Consider the following 13,266-nt stretch of genomic DNA (forward strand, 5'->3'; position numbering starts at 1 on the left):
CAGTAGCAGTAGGCGTTACACTCAAGGATGCATCGGTGGAATCCCAGGCAGGAGAGGACTCGTCAGACTTGCCAGTGACATGGCCTGCAGGACTATTGGCTTTCCTGGGTAAGGAGGAAATTGACACTGAGCGAGTTGGTGGTGTGGTTTGCGCGAGCTTGGTTACAAGAGGAAGGGATTTACTGGTCAGTGGACTGCTTCCGCTGTCGCCCAAAGTTTTTGAACTTGTCACTGACTTATTATGAATGCGCTGCAGGTGACGTATAAGGGAGGATGTTCCGAGGTGGTTAACGTCCTTACCCCTACTTATTACAGCTTGACAAAGGCAACACACGGCTTGACACCTGTTGTCCGCATTTCTGTTGAAATACTTCCACACTGAAGAGCTGATTTTTTTGGTATTTTCACCAGGCATGTCAATGGCCATATTCCTCCCACGGACAACAGGTGTCTCCCCGGGTGCCTGACTTAAACAAACCACCTCACCATCAGAATCCTCCTTGTCAATTTCCTCCCCAGCCCAAGCAACACCCATATCCTCATCCTGGTGTACTTCAACACTGACATCTTCAATTTCACTATCAGGAACTTGACTGCGGGTGCTCCTTTCAACACTTGCAGGGGGCGTGCAAATGGTGGAAGGCGCAAGCTCTTCCCGTCCAGTGTTGGGAAGGTCAGGCATCGCAACCGACACAATTGGACTCTCCTTTGGGATTTGTGATTTCGAAGAACGCACAGTTCTTTGCTGTGCTTTTGCCGCAAGTCTTTTCTTTTTTTTTAGCGAGAGGATGAGTGCTTCCATCCTCATGTGAAGCTGAACCACTAGCCATGAACATAGGCCAGGGCCCCAGCCATTCCTTGCCACTCCGTGTCGTAAATGGCATATTGGCAAGTTTACGCTTCTCCTCAGACGCTTTTAATTATGATTTTTGGGTCATTTTTTCACTGATCTTTTGTGTTTTGGATTTTACATGCTCTGTACTGTGACATTGGGCATCGGCCTTGGCAGACGACGTTGATGGCATTTCATCGTCTCGGCCATGACTAGTGGCAGCAGCTTCAGCACGAGGTGGAAGTGGATCTTGATCTTTCCCTATTTTTTTAACCTCCACATTTTTGTTCTCCATATTTTGCGCACAACTAAAAGCCACCACAGGTATACAATGTAGATGGATGGATAGTATAGTATTACTTATACTTATGGACGACGAGTGACGACACAGAGGTAGGTACAGCCATGGCCTACCGTACTGCTGCTTAGTGCTTATATATAAATATAATATACTGTATAACGGACCTGGTGGACAGTGTCAGCAGCAGACTGCTAAACTAGTATGAAGAAAGAAAAAAAAAAACACCACAGGTATACAATGTAGATGGATGGATAGTATTACTTATACTTATGGACGACGAGTGACGAGTTGACACAGAGGTAGGTACAGCCGTGCCCTACCGTACTGCTGCTTAAGTGCTTATATATAAATATAATATACTGTATAACGGACCTGGTGGACAGTGTCAGCAGCAGACTGCTAAACTAGTATGAAGAAAGAAAAAAAAACACCACAGGTATACAATGTAGATGGATGGATAGTATTACTTATACTTATGGACGACGAGTGACGAGTCGACACAGAGGTAGGTACAGCCGTGGCCTACCGTACTGCTGCTTAAGTGCTTATATATAAATATAATATACTGTATAACGGACCTGGTGGACAGTGTCAGCAGCAGACTGCTAAACTAGTATGAAGAAAGAAAAAAAAAACACCACAGGTATACAATGTAGATGGATGGATAGTATTACTTATACTTATGGACGACGAGTGACGAGTCGACACAAAGGTAGGTACAGCCGTGGCCTACCGTACTGCTGCTTAGTGCTTATATATAAATATAGTATACTGTATAACGGACCTGGTGGACAGTGTCAGCAGACTGGTAAACTAGTATGAAGAAAGAAAAAAAAAAAACACCACAGTGTTTTTCAGGCAGACAAACGTATACTGGACTGGTGGTCACTGTCAGCAAAACTGTGCAGTGTGCACTGACTGTACTCCTGCTATAACTGCTCCCCAGTCCCCACAATTAGGCAGTGTGAGCAGTGCACTCAGCACAGATATATCATGCAGCAGTGCAGCACACTGAGTGAGCACAGATATGGATTGGTGGAGCGTTTTTTTTCAGGCAGAGAAACAACGGATTAAACTCAAAACCCTGCACTGTACTCCCTAACAGCTGCTCCCCGTCCCCAATCCTCCCCACAATTTATAACTAACTAAGGGGAACAGTTACTAAGCAGTGATAAGAGCTGAGAAGTGAGCCAGTGGAGAAATTTCCCCATCAACCAATCAGCAGCTCTGTATAATTTTATAGTATGCAAATTATAGATGTTACTTCAGTGCTGATTGGTTGCCATGGGCAACTGGAGTCCACCTGGATTCATAAACTAAACACGATTGCCCCCATGGGCTTAAATGAGCAGCTTAAACTAAATTGTTTTCTTTGATTAAGATTATGTACATATGGTTCATTATTTGAGCATGTTTTTCAGAATAGGAAACTAGTGATACTATACATATATTTAACACATATTTAGGAATATGCACCATGTCTCTGCCTTAAACTTTATTTGTGATGCCCGCACTGTGTGGCACAGTCACGGCAACGGGGGTCTACATGTTTTATAAACAATAACATGTAGCTGGTTTCAGCCCCAATGTTTCTGCCGTGACACACAGTGGGCACAGTATGTTCATTCCAATGCTTTTCCTGTACATGTCTCAGGCTTGTATCTTGCGGTGATGGTATCACATTCTTGTTTACATTGTTGCTATGGTTACTGTCTGTACGAACAGGGCGCCGAGAAAGGCGCGTCGCGGGATTGTGACATCACCAGCCCGGCGCCCTGCACGAGACACACATCACTAGATGCACGGGGTGTACTTCTATAAAGGTAAGGACTGTCTTTTTGTAAACTTGTTCTGACGAAAGTTTAGTAAATAAACTGAAACGTTAACAGCATTATATGGTGTTTGTCACCTATATTTACTGCAATTAACAAGTCCTTGGAGTGCCGCCATCCATATGCTATATATATATATATATATATACATATACAGAGCTGACCCTAACCAATATGATGCCCTAGGCAAGATTTTGGCTGGTGCCACCTAGCACCATCGCTAGTTCAGCCTATGAACCTGCACCCCTTTTCCAGCACCATCACCGCTCACCCATAGAAGTCCATATTTTGGTGTTCCTACTACCTATATTTTAAAAAGGAACAGTAGGCTCAAAAAGGGGTGTGTTTTTGCTGGCAAGGAGTATGGCCACGCAATAGTACCCCCAATTGAAATTACGCTACACAGTCCTGCAACTTTATTATCACACTGAATTGCTCCTTATTTACATTACACCACACCATATTGCTCTTTATTCACATTAGACCACACAGTAGTGCCCTTTCTTTAAGTAACACCATACAGTAGAGCACCTTATACACATAATGCCACACATTAGTATGCCTTTATACACATAATACCACACAGTAATGCCCCTTACACATATAACACACATTAATGTACATAGAAACATAATGCACCTTACACATTATGACAACTTTTATTAATGCCCTTATACACATAATGATCTTTACACATATGCTACACATTATTAATTCCCTTATATACATAATGACACACATAATATCCCTTACACATACTGTATGCCGCAATTATTAGTGCCCTTATACACATTATGTCCCTTACGCATATGCCACACATTATTAATGCCCTTATACACATAATGACACACACAGTGCCCCTTACACATATGCCGCACATTATTAATGCCCTTATACACATGACACACATAGTACCCCTTACACATATGCCGCACATTACTAATGCATTTACACACATGACACGTATAATGCCCCTTACACATATGTCAAATACTATTGCACAACCAACCCACTCACACACAGCACTCACACGGCAGTTTACACTGTGACCTTTGCTTGGATACAGATGTGTCCTCATAAATTTTGCCTCAATGCACCATGCAGCAGGAGATGCCTGGTGTGGGTCAGCTGGCAGCTCTGCTAACGTTGGGCACCTTTTTTTTAGATAAAAATGCATCTTATTTGCATTGCTATGTGCCTAGGATACACAAGCAGAGTCTGATAATTAAAATGATGTGTGGCATGCCTATATACTGTGTGTGCGACTGTGGCTGTATCTGCATATGAAATGCTACATACAGAATATAGGCATGCTGCATATCATTTTAATTAGCAGAAGCTGCTGGTGCCCCCAAGCATAGCAAATGCCCTAGGCATTTGCCTAGTTTGCCTATGCCTAGGGCCGCCACTGTATATATAAATATACACCTACTAACCCACAATCAGGTACAATCTCAATTAATCACATTACTGTGTTATTATTTTTAATATTTCTTTCATTTGGGCTCATTAATATTGAGCATTTCAGCTAGGGACCTCTCCCCTGTACTCTAGTTAACCCTTGGCCAAAATAGGGCATAGTAGGAGTTAAATTTGATGCTCCTTCAGCAGATTCTCAAAAGCAGAAACCTGGCACATGTCACTTCTGTCCCACTTCCTTCTGACCTTTCTTTGTTCTTGGAATCCCAATCAGATCAGAATCCTCTTTTTAGAATTGAGACACAAAACTGAATATAAGTACCTATATCAAACCACAGCTAATGTAGCATTATTACCTACCATGATGTGTGGACCGACAATTGCCATTATATACTACATTATTTTCTTAGTACACATGACAGGCATAAAATAAGTATACAGCTGGCAATATTATTTATTATGGCTGGCTGTAAAGGTGTTTTTTGAAAAAGACTGATGCTATGTGTTTATATAGCGGAAGCACTGCATTGTTACTATGTGGTATTACGAGAAATAATTGTATCAACCGAATCATACATTGATTTCAATAAGGTCACTAGGTAAATTCATTCCAACATAGGAATCTACTCAGAGGTCTAACAATTATTTTCTGAAATTGCTTTTTTAAGTATATTGTATATGTTTGTATGTTAAAGTAAGTCTTTGCAATCGTATTAAAAGTAAAGTTTTAATTTATTGAAGAGTGTCTTTCCTCTTTGTACTACATGTGATCTTTGTAAATCAGCCAAGGATACCAAGTAGCCGTAAAAGTCTGATTTTGCACTGCCAACGTTGAAATAAGGTCATCCATAGCCATTTAGTGATCCAAACAGGCAGACCAGTCCAATGAACTGGAATATCCACTTTTGTGGCACTAAGAATGAGGCTAAGTAGAGTTTTCTTAGACTTGGAGCAAGGTCTACGCACAAGATTTAAGAGCCAGAATCTGGGGCAAAGATGCAGGTCCTCAGTAAGAATAATGCTAGCCTTTTTATTACCTTTTGCCAAAAAGGCTGAAGAAGTGAACACTCCCACCAAATGTGGCAAGGAGTGCCAACTTACACCTCCAGCTTGTATTGGGGTCCCCCGGGTATATCTTGACCAGCCAGCTAGGGCAGCAAAACCAATGAGTGAGTATTATGTAATGAGTCTCTAGTTCCAGTATATTAACAGATGCTGAAATTGTGTTACTGAAAATCACTTCCCAGTTTTCTTCACCTAACGGGCTCTGAAGATCTAATTCCCAGTCTTTGACAAAGTTAGGTTGTGAAGAAAAACTTTGGTCAACTACTAGTTTATAAATTGTAGAGAGTGAATGATGTGGGTAAGTTTGAGAGTGGCACAAATTTTCAAATGAAGTAGTCGCCCGTCTACAATCTCCAGGGGAACATAGACCTAGGAAGAAAATGTTTGACCTGGAGATATCTCCAAATTTCCCTGTTAGGCAGGTCCCATTTTGCTTGCACTGCAGGAAAGCTTAGTATACCAGATGAGTCTAATAGCTGATCGACTCTCAATACACCACTGTCTCTCCATAGCCTGAATGACGAGGACAAATTACCCGGCAGAAAAGCAGGATTCCTAAACAGCGGCATAAGTGGGGACGGAAGCAGCGACAAAAGGGGTTGAGTGCACAAGCAACACCAGCATGTGAAAGTGGTCCCTGCAAGCAGGTGTGACACAGTAAGCCAGGGGGAGTCCGGATGTAAAACGGGGAGTGAGGCCAGTTCGATATCTACCCACTCTTTTCCATTCGGTTTACGGTTCCATTCCATAATTCTCTTAAGAAGCACCGCATGATAAGAGATAAAATGAGGGAATTGGAGCCCCCCATGATGTTTTCTCCTATAAAGTATCTCATGCTTAAACCTCGGTTTATTTCCAGCCCAGATAAAGTCTCTGATACTTCACTGCAGTGCAATAAACCAGGACCGGGGAATAGCAATAGGTAAGGTTTGTAGAAGGTATAAAATTCTAGGCAATACATTATTTTTAATAACCCCCATTTTACCCATATATGAAATTCTCTTTGTACCCTAATTAATGAGATCTGAATGAAGCTTAGCAAGAAGGAAGGGGGAGTTAGAGTGATAGACCTGGGAAAGGTCTCTGCTTATGAGTAATCCTAAATATTTTAATTGTGGGGGGGGGGGGGGCACGCAAATGGGAGATAGTTTGGAGGACCTGTAGACTGGTCTGATCTAACGTTGAATTCAAAGCTATAGATTTAGCTAGATTTAAAATTGGAGAGGGTCCCAAACCATTGACATTCCTTAAGGAGTTAGGTACAGAAGTCAACGGTTGGATATCACTGCTAGCAGATCATTCGTGAAAACAGCAAGTTTGTACTCCCTGTCACCCACCAGTATCCCCGTTATATTCACATTTTGCTGAATGGCCCTCGCCAAGGCCTCCATACATAAGACAAATATCAGTGGATACAAAGGACAGCTTTGACGAGTGGCATTTGCGATCTGAATCGGGTCTGATAGCTCTCCATTAATGTGAATACAGGCTGAGGGTCTAGAATACAAGGCCCGGACCCTTTGTAAACCCACTTGTTCCAGGCCCAGGTGCTCCAGCACACCTAATAAAAATTTCCAATCTACCCTGTCCAATGCCTTTTTTTGCATCGGTCGAAAGAAGAATGGAGGGAGAATTGCAAGTTGAAGCAAAGTAAATCAAGTACAGGACTTTAGTGGTGTTATCCCTGGCCTCTCAACCAGGGACAAAACCCACCTGGTCTGTATGAATCAGATTTGGAAGAATGCCCTTCAAACGATTTGCCATTAGCTTAGTGAAAAGCTTCACATCGACGTTCAACAGGGAGATAGGTCTCTAGCTGTAGCACTGGGCCGGGTCCTTGCACTCCTGCGAGTGAGCAGAGACTGGGGCGAAAAAGAAGTCAGGTAGGACACCTGGTTGGAAGCTCTAAGCATTAACGGGAATAGGATATTGGAGAAACATCTATATAGTATGCTATGGAGTAGCCATCAGGTCACAGGCTTTTAACATTATGGTTGGATTTAATGGCCTCCTCCAGTTCTAATGAAGTGAATGGAGTCTCTAGAGACTCTACTTCTTCCTTCTGGAAGGAAGGAAAATTAATTTGTCTTAAATATGTTTTAATAGAGGACTTCCATATAGCATCTGTGTCTGTACCTTTAGAATCACATAAGTGGTACAACTGAGAATAAAAAAGATGAAAGGTTGCCACTATCTCTTTCATGGTATTGCAAGTGACACTAGAGTGTGACTTAACCCAAGCTATAAATGACGCATCTAATTGAGCCTGCAGAGCCCTTGCCAACAGCTTACCAGGTTTATTCCCCCAAAGAAAATAATGGTAATGGAATTTTCGAGCATCCATCTCAATTTTATTTGATGTAAGCAAATTAAGCTCTTGATGAACCTTTAAAAGGGATTGAAGGACCCCATCTGAGAGTGCAGATTTATGTAAAAGCTCAAGTGCTTGATTTTTCTTTATGAGGGCGTCTCTAGCAGTGAGACGTTGCTGTTTCACGAAAACACCCAACTGTATCAGTTTGCCTCTTATTACACACTTCTGCACCTCCCAGACCATCACTTTAAATACCTCATCATTGTCATTAACTTTAACATAATCTACAGTATTATTGCCTCCCTAATCTGCTGCTGGCAGTAGGCATCCTGTAGGATCAATTCATTCAATCGCGATGTGTATGAGTTCAAGTGTAAAGATGGCAGGTGCAGTTTTAAAGAATAGGTGCATGGTCCGCCCCAGAAATCTTACCTATAGCGGAAGCCTCGGCTAGCTGCAAATGTCTATGCGAGATAAATAGGTAGTCAAGGCTGGTATAAATATTGTGCAGTTGAGAATAAAAAGTATAATCCCGTGTGTAGGGATGTTGGATGCGCCAAACATCGATAAGATGAAATTGGTGAAGAATTTCCCTTACCCTACGATGAAGCTTATCTGAATAATGAGGTGAGGGATTTGAAGAATCCAGACGAGGGTTAATGGACCAATTAAAATCCCCACCAAAAAATTTGACCCCTCTTTTGTGAGGTTGAGCCAGGTTAAACACCTTGTCAAGGAATAGCAGTTGGGCTCTATTTGGTGTGTAAACATTAATTAAAGTGAAATCACTATTGGATATCTTGCAGTTGAGAAGCAAAGCCCTACCTGGTATCAGTTGGTGATACTCAACGTCAGTGAGTGGAACATGTCTTGAAAATAAGATCACCACACCCAGTGTTTTGCCCTCAACAGTGTTGGAAAGAAAACCCGTGGGAAAGTCTATATTCCTGAGAGATGGTGTGACACCCTCCTTAAAATGAGTTTCCTGTATAAATGCAACATCCGCTTTCCCAGCTTTCAATTCCATCACGGCCCGTGACCTTCTCTCAGGAATATTAAGTCACTTTACATTGATTGAAACCACATTGAAAACAGCCTTTGCAGATGGTAGGGAGAAAAACAGTCTTAATGTCACAGGAATTTAATCTGTAAGAAAAATACAGGAGTCAAACCTTTGCAACCCCAGGTAGAACGGGCAAGGAGGAGAGATCAAGAGAGAGGAAGAGAGAAGAGAAGAGGAAAAAGAACAGCAAAACATAAGAACATAGTACAATAGAGCAAATAAGGAAAAACACCACTCTCGGGCAGCAAGCCAGTGGGAGTAGTACTTCCACTACCAGGACTTGGACCAAACATCGTGGTGCAGTCGGGGAAACAGGGGAGGAATGGATCCACCCACTGACACATTAGTAAAAAAAAATTGCAGTATCGTGGGCATGGGCTCTTGCAGCTTCTCCTGCCGCTGGGATCCCCGCTGTTCTCCTGGCCCCCGCTATATTGCCGGCCGAAAGTCATGGGAGTGTGCTGACTGTCTCCTCAGTCAGCGCTCAGGGCACATCACCGCCAGTGGACTGCGCTGCTTCCACCTCTGCAAGGGGTCAAACAGTGGTAGCAGGCGGCTTAGACCTGCTTACCCCATGTAGCTGGAGTCTACCCTGGGAGCTACCGCAAAGTGTCTGGACCCTGGCACTTACCCTTCCTCTGCACATATGAGGTTGGTAGCTCAGATATATATATATATATATATATATATATATTAGGCTATTGAGTTTCTGTGGTGACCTATATAAACTTATCCTGTGTACTCTGAGTACAGAAACAGGATCAAGAACTGTATGTGCAGATATTGAACTTATTATATAAGTCCTCTGACGTGGACTAGCGCACTGATCCCTCTTTCTTTCTATTTTGTATTTAATGGTATTTGTGATCAGAGCTGCTTTCCGAGCATCAGCTAAGTGTGTGTATATATACTCTGTGAGCAATTATGTTACGACTATGTGGCTTGAACAAGAAAAGATCTGACCTATGCCAGCAGGTATTTAATGAAGATAGACCCCAAAATAATGTATTAATAACAGAGAATATAGACTCGTTATTTTGGGATATGGAAAGAACTTTGGTTAAGGAATTGAAAGCTTGGTGGGGTGTAAAAGGTCTAGAGCACTACCTCAAAGTGGACAGAATTCCAAGAGGTTTAAGGATAATAAAAAATCCCACCATTGACACGGAAAAACCAGCATTTATGGAAGAATGGGATAAAGTCCTCCATGAATGTTCACTGAATTTAATGAAACTTATCATTAAAGCTGATTTACTAAAGGCCCATACTCACGGAGAGATTTGTGCTGAGCAAGAGATGTGTGCTGAGCAATTTAGCATGGGAGATGAACATCCCAGTGTCTAGATCTCCCATACACATGTGAGATGTGAGCTGAGCAATCTGTGCTAAATAAAATAAAAAACCTATTTAAATAGTGGGTTGGTATTATACGGGTGGGGGGGGGGGGGGGAGGGTGTGTATTTTTCTAAACAAAAAAAAAGACCTATTTAAATAGTGGATTGGTATTATAGGGGGGTGTCTTTTTCTGTTATGGAATTGCAGTGGCCATTTTAAAATCAGTGCCTTCATTGCTCTGTGTATAGTTGGTTTGCCTTCTGCACTGTGCTTTGAGAGTTTGCTGTTTATTTAAAAGTGCTTCTTGCCTTTTATCATGGATGAGTACCAGCTGAGGATATTGTACTGCCAGGCTGTTGCAGTGATTGATTTGGAAAGAGAGAGAAGGATGAGGGAGAGGAGGGAGTGGAGACGTACTCGGTCTTCCTGGACCAAGAATGGCTTTTGGAGAGGGACTCCATGTCTCATACACCGCTGCTACGTGAGCTTCGGGACAATAATCCCGAGGACTACAGGAATTACCTGCACATGAATGATGACATGTTCCAGGAGCTGCTGCGACTGGTGATGCTCATTGTGAAGCAGGACAGTTATGCGCAGGGCCGTTTCTGTTGAGGAACAGCTGGTCGCTACCCTGCGCTATCTTGCTACTGGGAGACCACTACAGGACCTAAAGTTCTCCACCCTGATCTCCCCTCAGGCTTTGGGAGTGATCATTCCAGAGACCTGCAAGGCCTTAAACAGTGTCCTCCGAAAGGAGTATCTGAAGGTAAGAACATGTATAGCAGCAACAGTTTGGGGACACTGTGGGGGTCACTATGTGTGCTTGCTGAATTTAAATGCAGCATATTTTAATGTTAAACCATTTCTCTCTGTAGTTGTTATAAAAACTACATGTCCCATCATACTTATTCACCGTTAAATTGTTTCCAAAGTTTAAAAGGCATGCTTGGACTTGTAGTTTCACATCAACTGGAGAGACAGGGGGTACTCATGGAGAGATCCATGCTTAAAATCTAAGCAATCGCTATCGCTGCATGCAGGCTCAATCTAACACATCGCTCATTTCGCCCGCTGGGTGAAATGAGCGGTCCCCCGTCGTCGTCCCTCGCTCAGCACACATCGCGCTGTGCTGAGCGGTGGGAGAGATGTGAGCTGAGTGGTTCACTCAGCACACATTTCCCACGTGAGTATTATGTTTAGATCTGCTGTAGGGCCAGTGCTAGGATACTGCCCATCTGCAAAGTATAAATTTTCGCCCCGTTTACTGTTCCAAGGGACAGTGTACGCGTCTCGTTCCAAAAAAAGGGGTCCCTGCATGCATAAAACGGGGTATTGAGACAAGGGACGAGGATGTAATCCTGCCTGTATAAATCACTGGTACGTCCGCATCTGGAATATTGTGTTACATTTTGGGCATCATATTATAAAAAAGATATCGGGGAACACGCTAATAAATTGATTAAAGGGTTAGAGACACTGGAGTATGAGGAAAGGCTTACTAGGTTAAATATGTATTCCCTTGAAAAGAGGAGACAGAGGAGACATTATTAATATCTTCAAATATGTAAATGGTCAATACAAATAGTTAGCAGGGGATTTGTTTATTAATAGAAGTCTGTATAGGACACGTGGGCACTCACTGAGGCTGGAGGAGAGAAAATTCCATACACAACGTAGGAAAGAGTTCTTCACCGTAAGGGCAATAAGGATTTGGAACTCCCTGCCGGAGAAGGTAATAATGGCGGACTCTGTAAATGCATTTAAAAACGGATTGGACTGTTTTCTAGCTAAAAAAAGTATCCAATGCTATAGCATTTAATATATTGACATTATGTATATGGGGGTGATACAAAATTTAGTTGTCAATAGGTATGAAACCCTTATTTTGGCTGGTGCACTGCTTAATACTAAATACGGGTTGAATCCGATGGGCTTTTTGCCTCTTTTCAACCTCATTAACTATGTTACTATAAGGAAGGGGCATGCTGTTTTATACATAATAATGCCGGCTGTCACGTGTTTTTAATTGCAATGTTTAATAATGATTTCTACTGTTGCTTTCTAGTTTCCCACTAAAGCAGAGGAGTGGAAAGATATTGTCCGAGACTTTGAAGATTGCTGGAATTTCCCGAATTGCGGAGGTGCAATAGACAGCAAGCATGTCCGCATCTCACCTCCTACAAAAAGTGAATATCTGTATTATAACTATAAAGGTTATTTTAGCATAGTCTTGCTTGCTATAGTTAATGCTAACTATGAGTTCATATTTCTGGATGTGGGGAAAAATGGAAGAGCATCCGATGGCGGATCAGTCAAAGATACTGTATTTTATGAGAGGCTGCTTTGCAACCAATTGGACCTACTGAAAGCTGAGGACTGCATGCATGGCTTGAACTATGTGCTTGTGGCAGATGAGGCCTTCGCTCTGCACAAGCACATCATGAAACCCTACCCACAAAGGAACTTATCCAAGGAGAAACGCATTTTCAATTATCGGCTCTCAAGGGCTCGCTGCATAGTTGAAAACGCATTTGGGATCTTGAGTAGTAGGTTCCGAATTTTCCACTCTGCTATTGGCCTAAGAGAGGATAAAATAGACTGGGTTGTGTTGGCCTGCTGTGTTCTATACGATTATCTAAGGCGCAAGACTTGCCCAAAATGCCCCCCATCTACTACTCCGGCTAACAACTCTGATGTGGACTCTGCCAGGTTGCCTGCTCAGGCCGACAACTCTGATGTGGACTTTGCCAGGTTGCCTGGACTTGAAAGGCCACAGTACACACCTAATCACTCTTTAAAGGCTAGAAAGGTCAGGGACGACTACCTGACCTTTTTTAATGGAATAGGCACAGTGGATTGGAAAGACTACTACATTAAAGTGCTTTTATGTTTGATAGACATTACAAATGCTTGATTGGTTTTATATTATTTATTGTATTTTTTTTATTTTCAAAATAAAAATGTATCTTGTTTTAAACTTCTGTTGTCAGAATATGTACCTGTGTATGTTTTGCATGTACATTAAAAAACAACGTAGCCATGAGGAGCTCTGGGGTCAAGTATACCCAGGACACTTCACGACTGCGTCATTTTTTTATGGGG

The sequence above is a fragment of the Pseudophryne corroboree genome, chromosome 11 (assembly GCF_028390025.1).
Source record: "Pseudophryne corroboree isolate aPseCor3 chromosome 11, aPseCor3.hap2, whole genome shotgun sequence".
In the NCBI taxonomy this organism is placed as follows: domain Eukaryota; kingdom Metazoa; phylum Chordata; class Amphibia; order Anura; family Myobatrachidae; genus Pseudophryne; species Pseudophryne corroboree.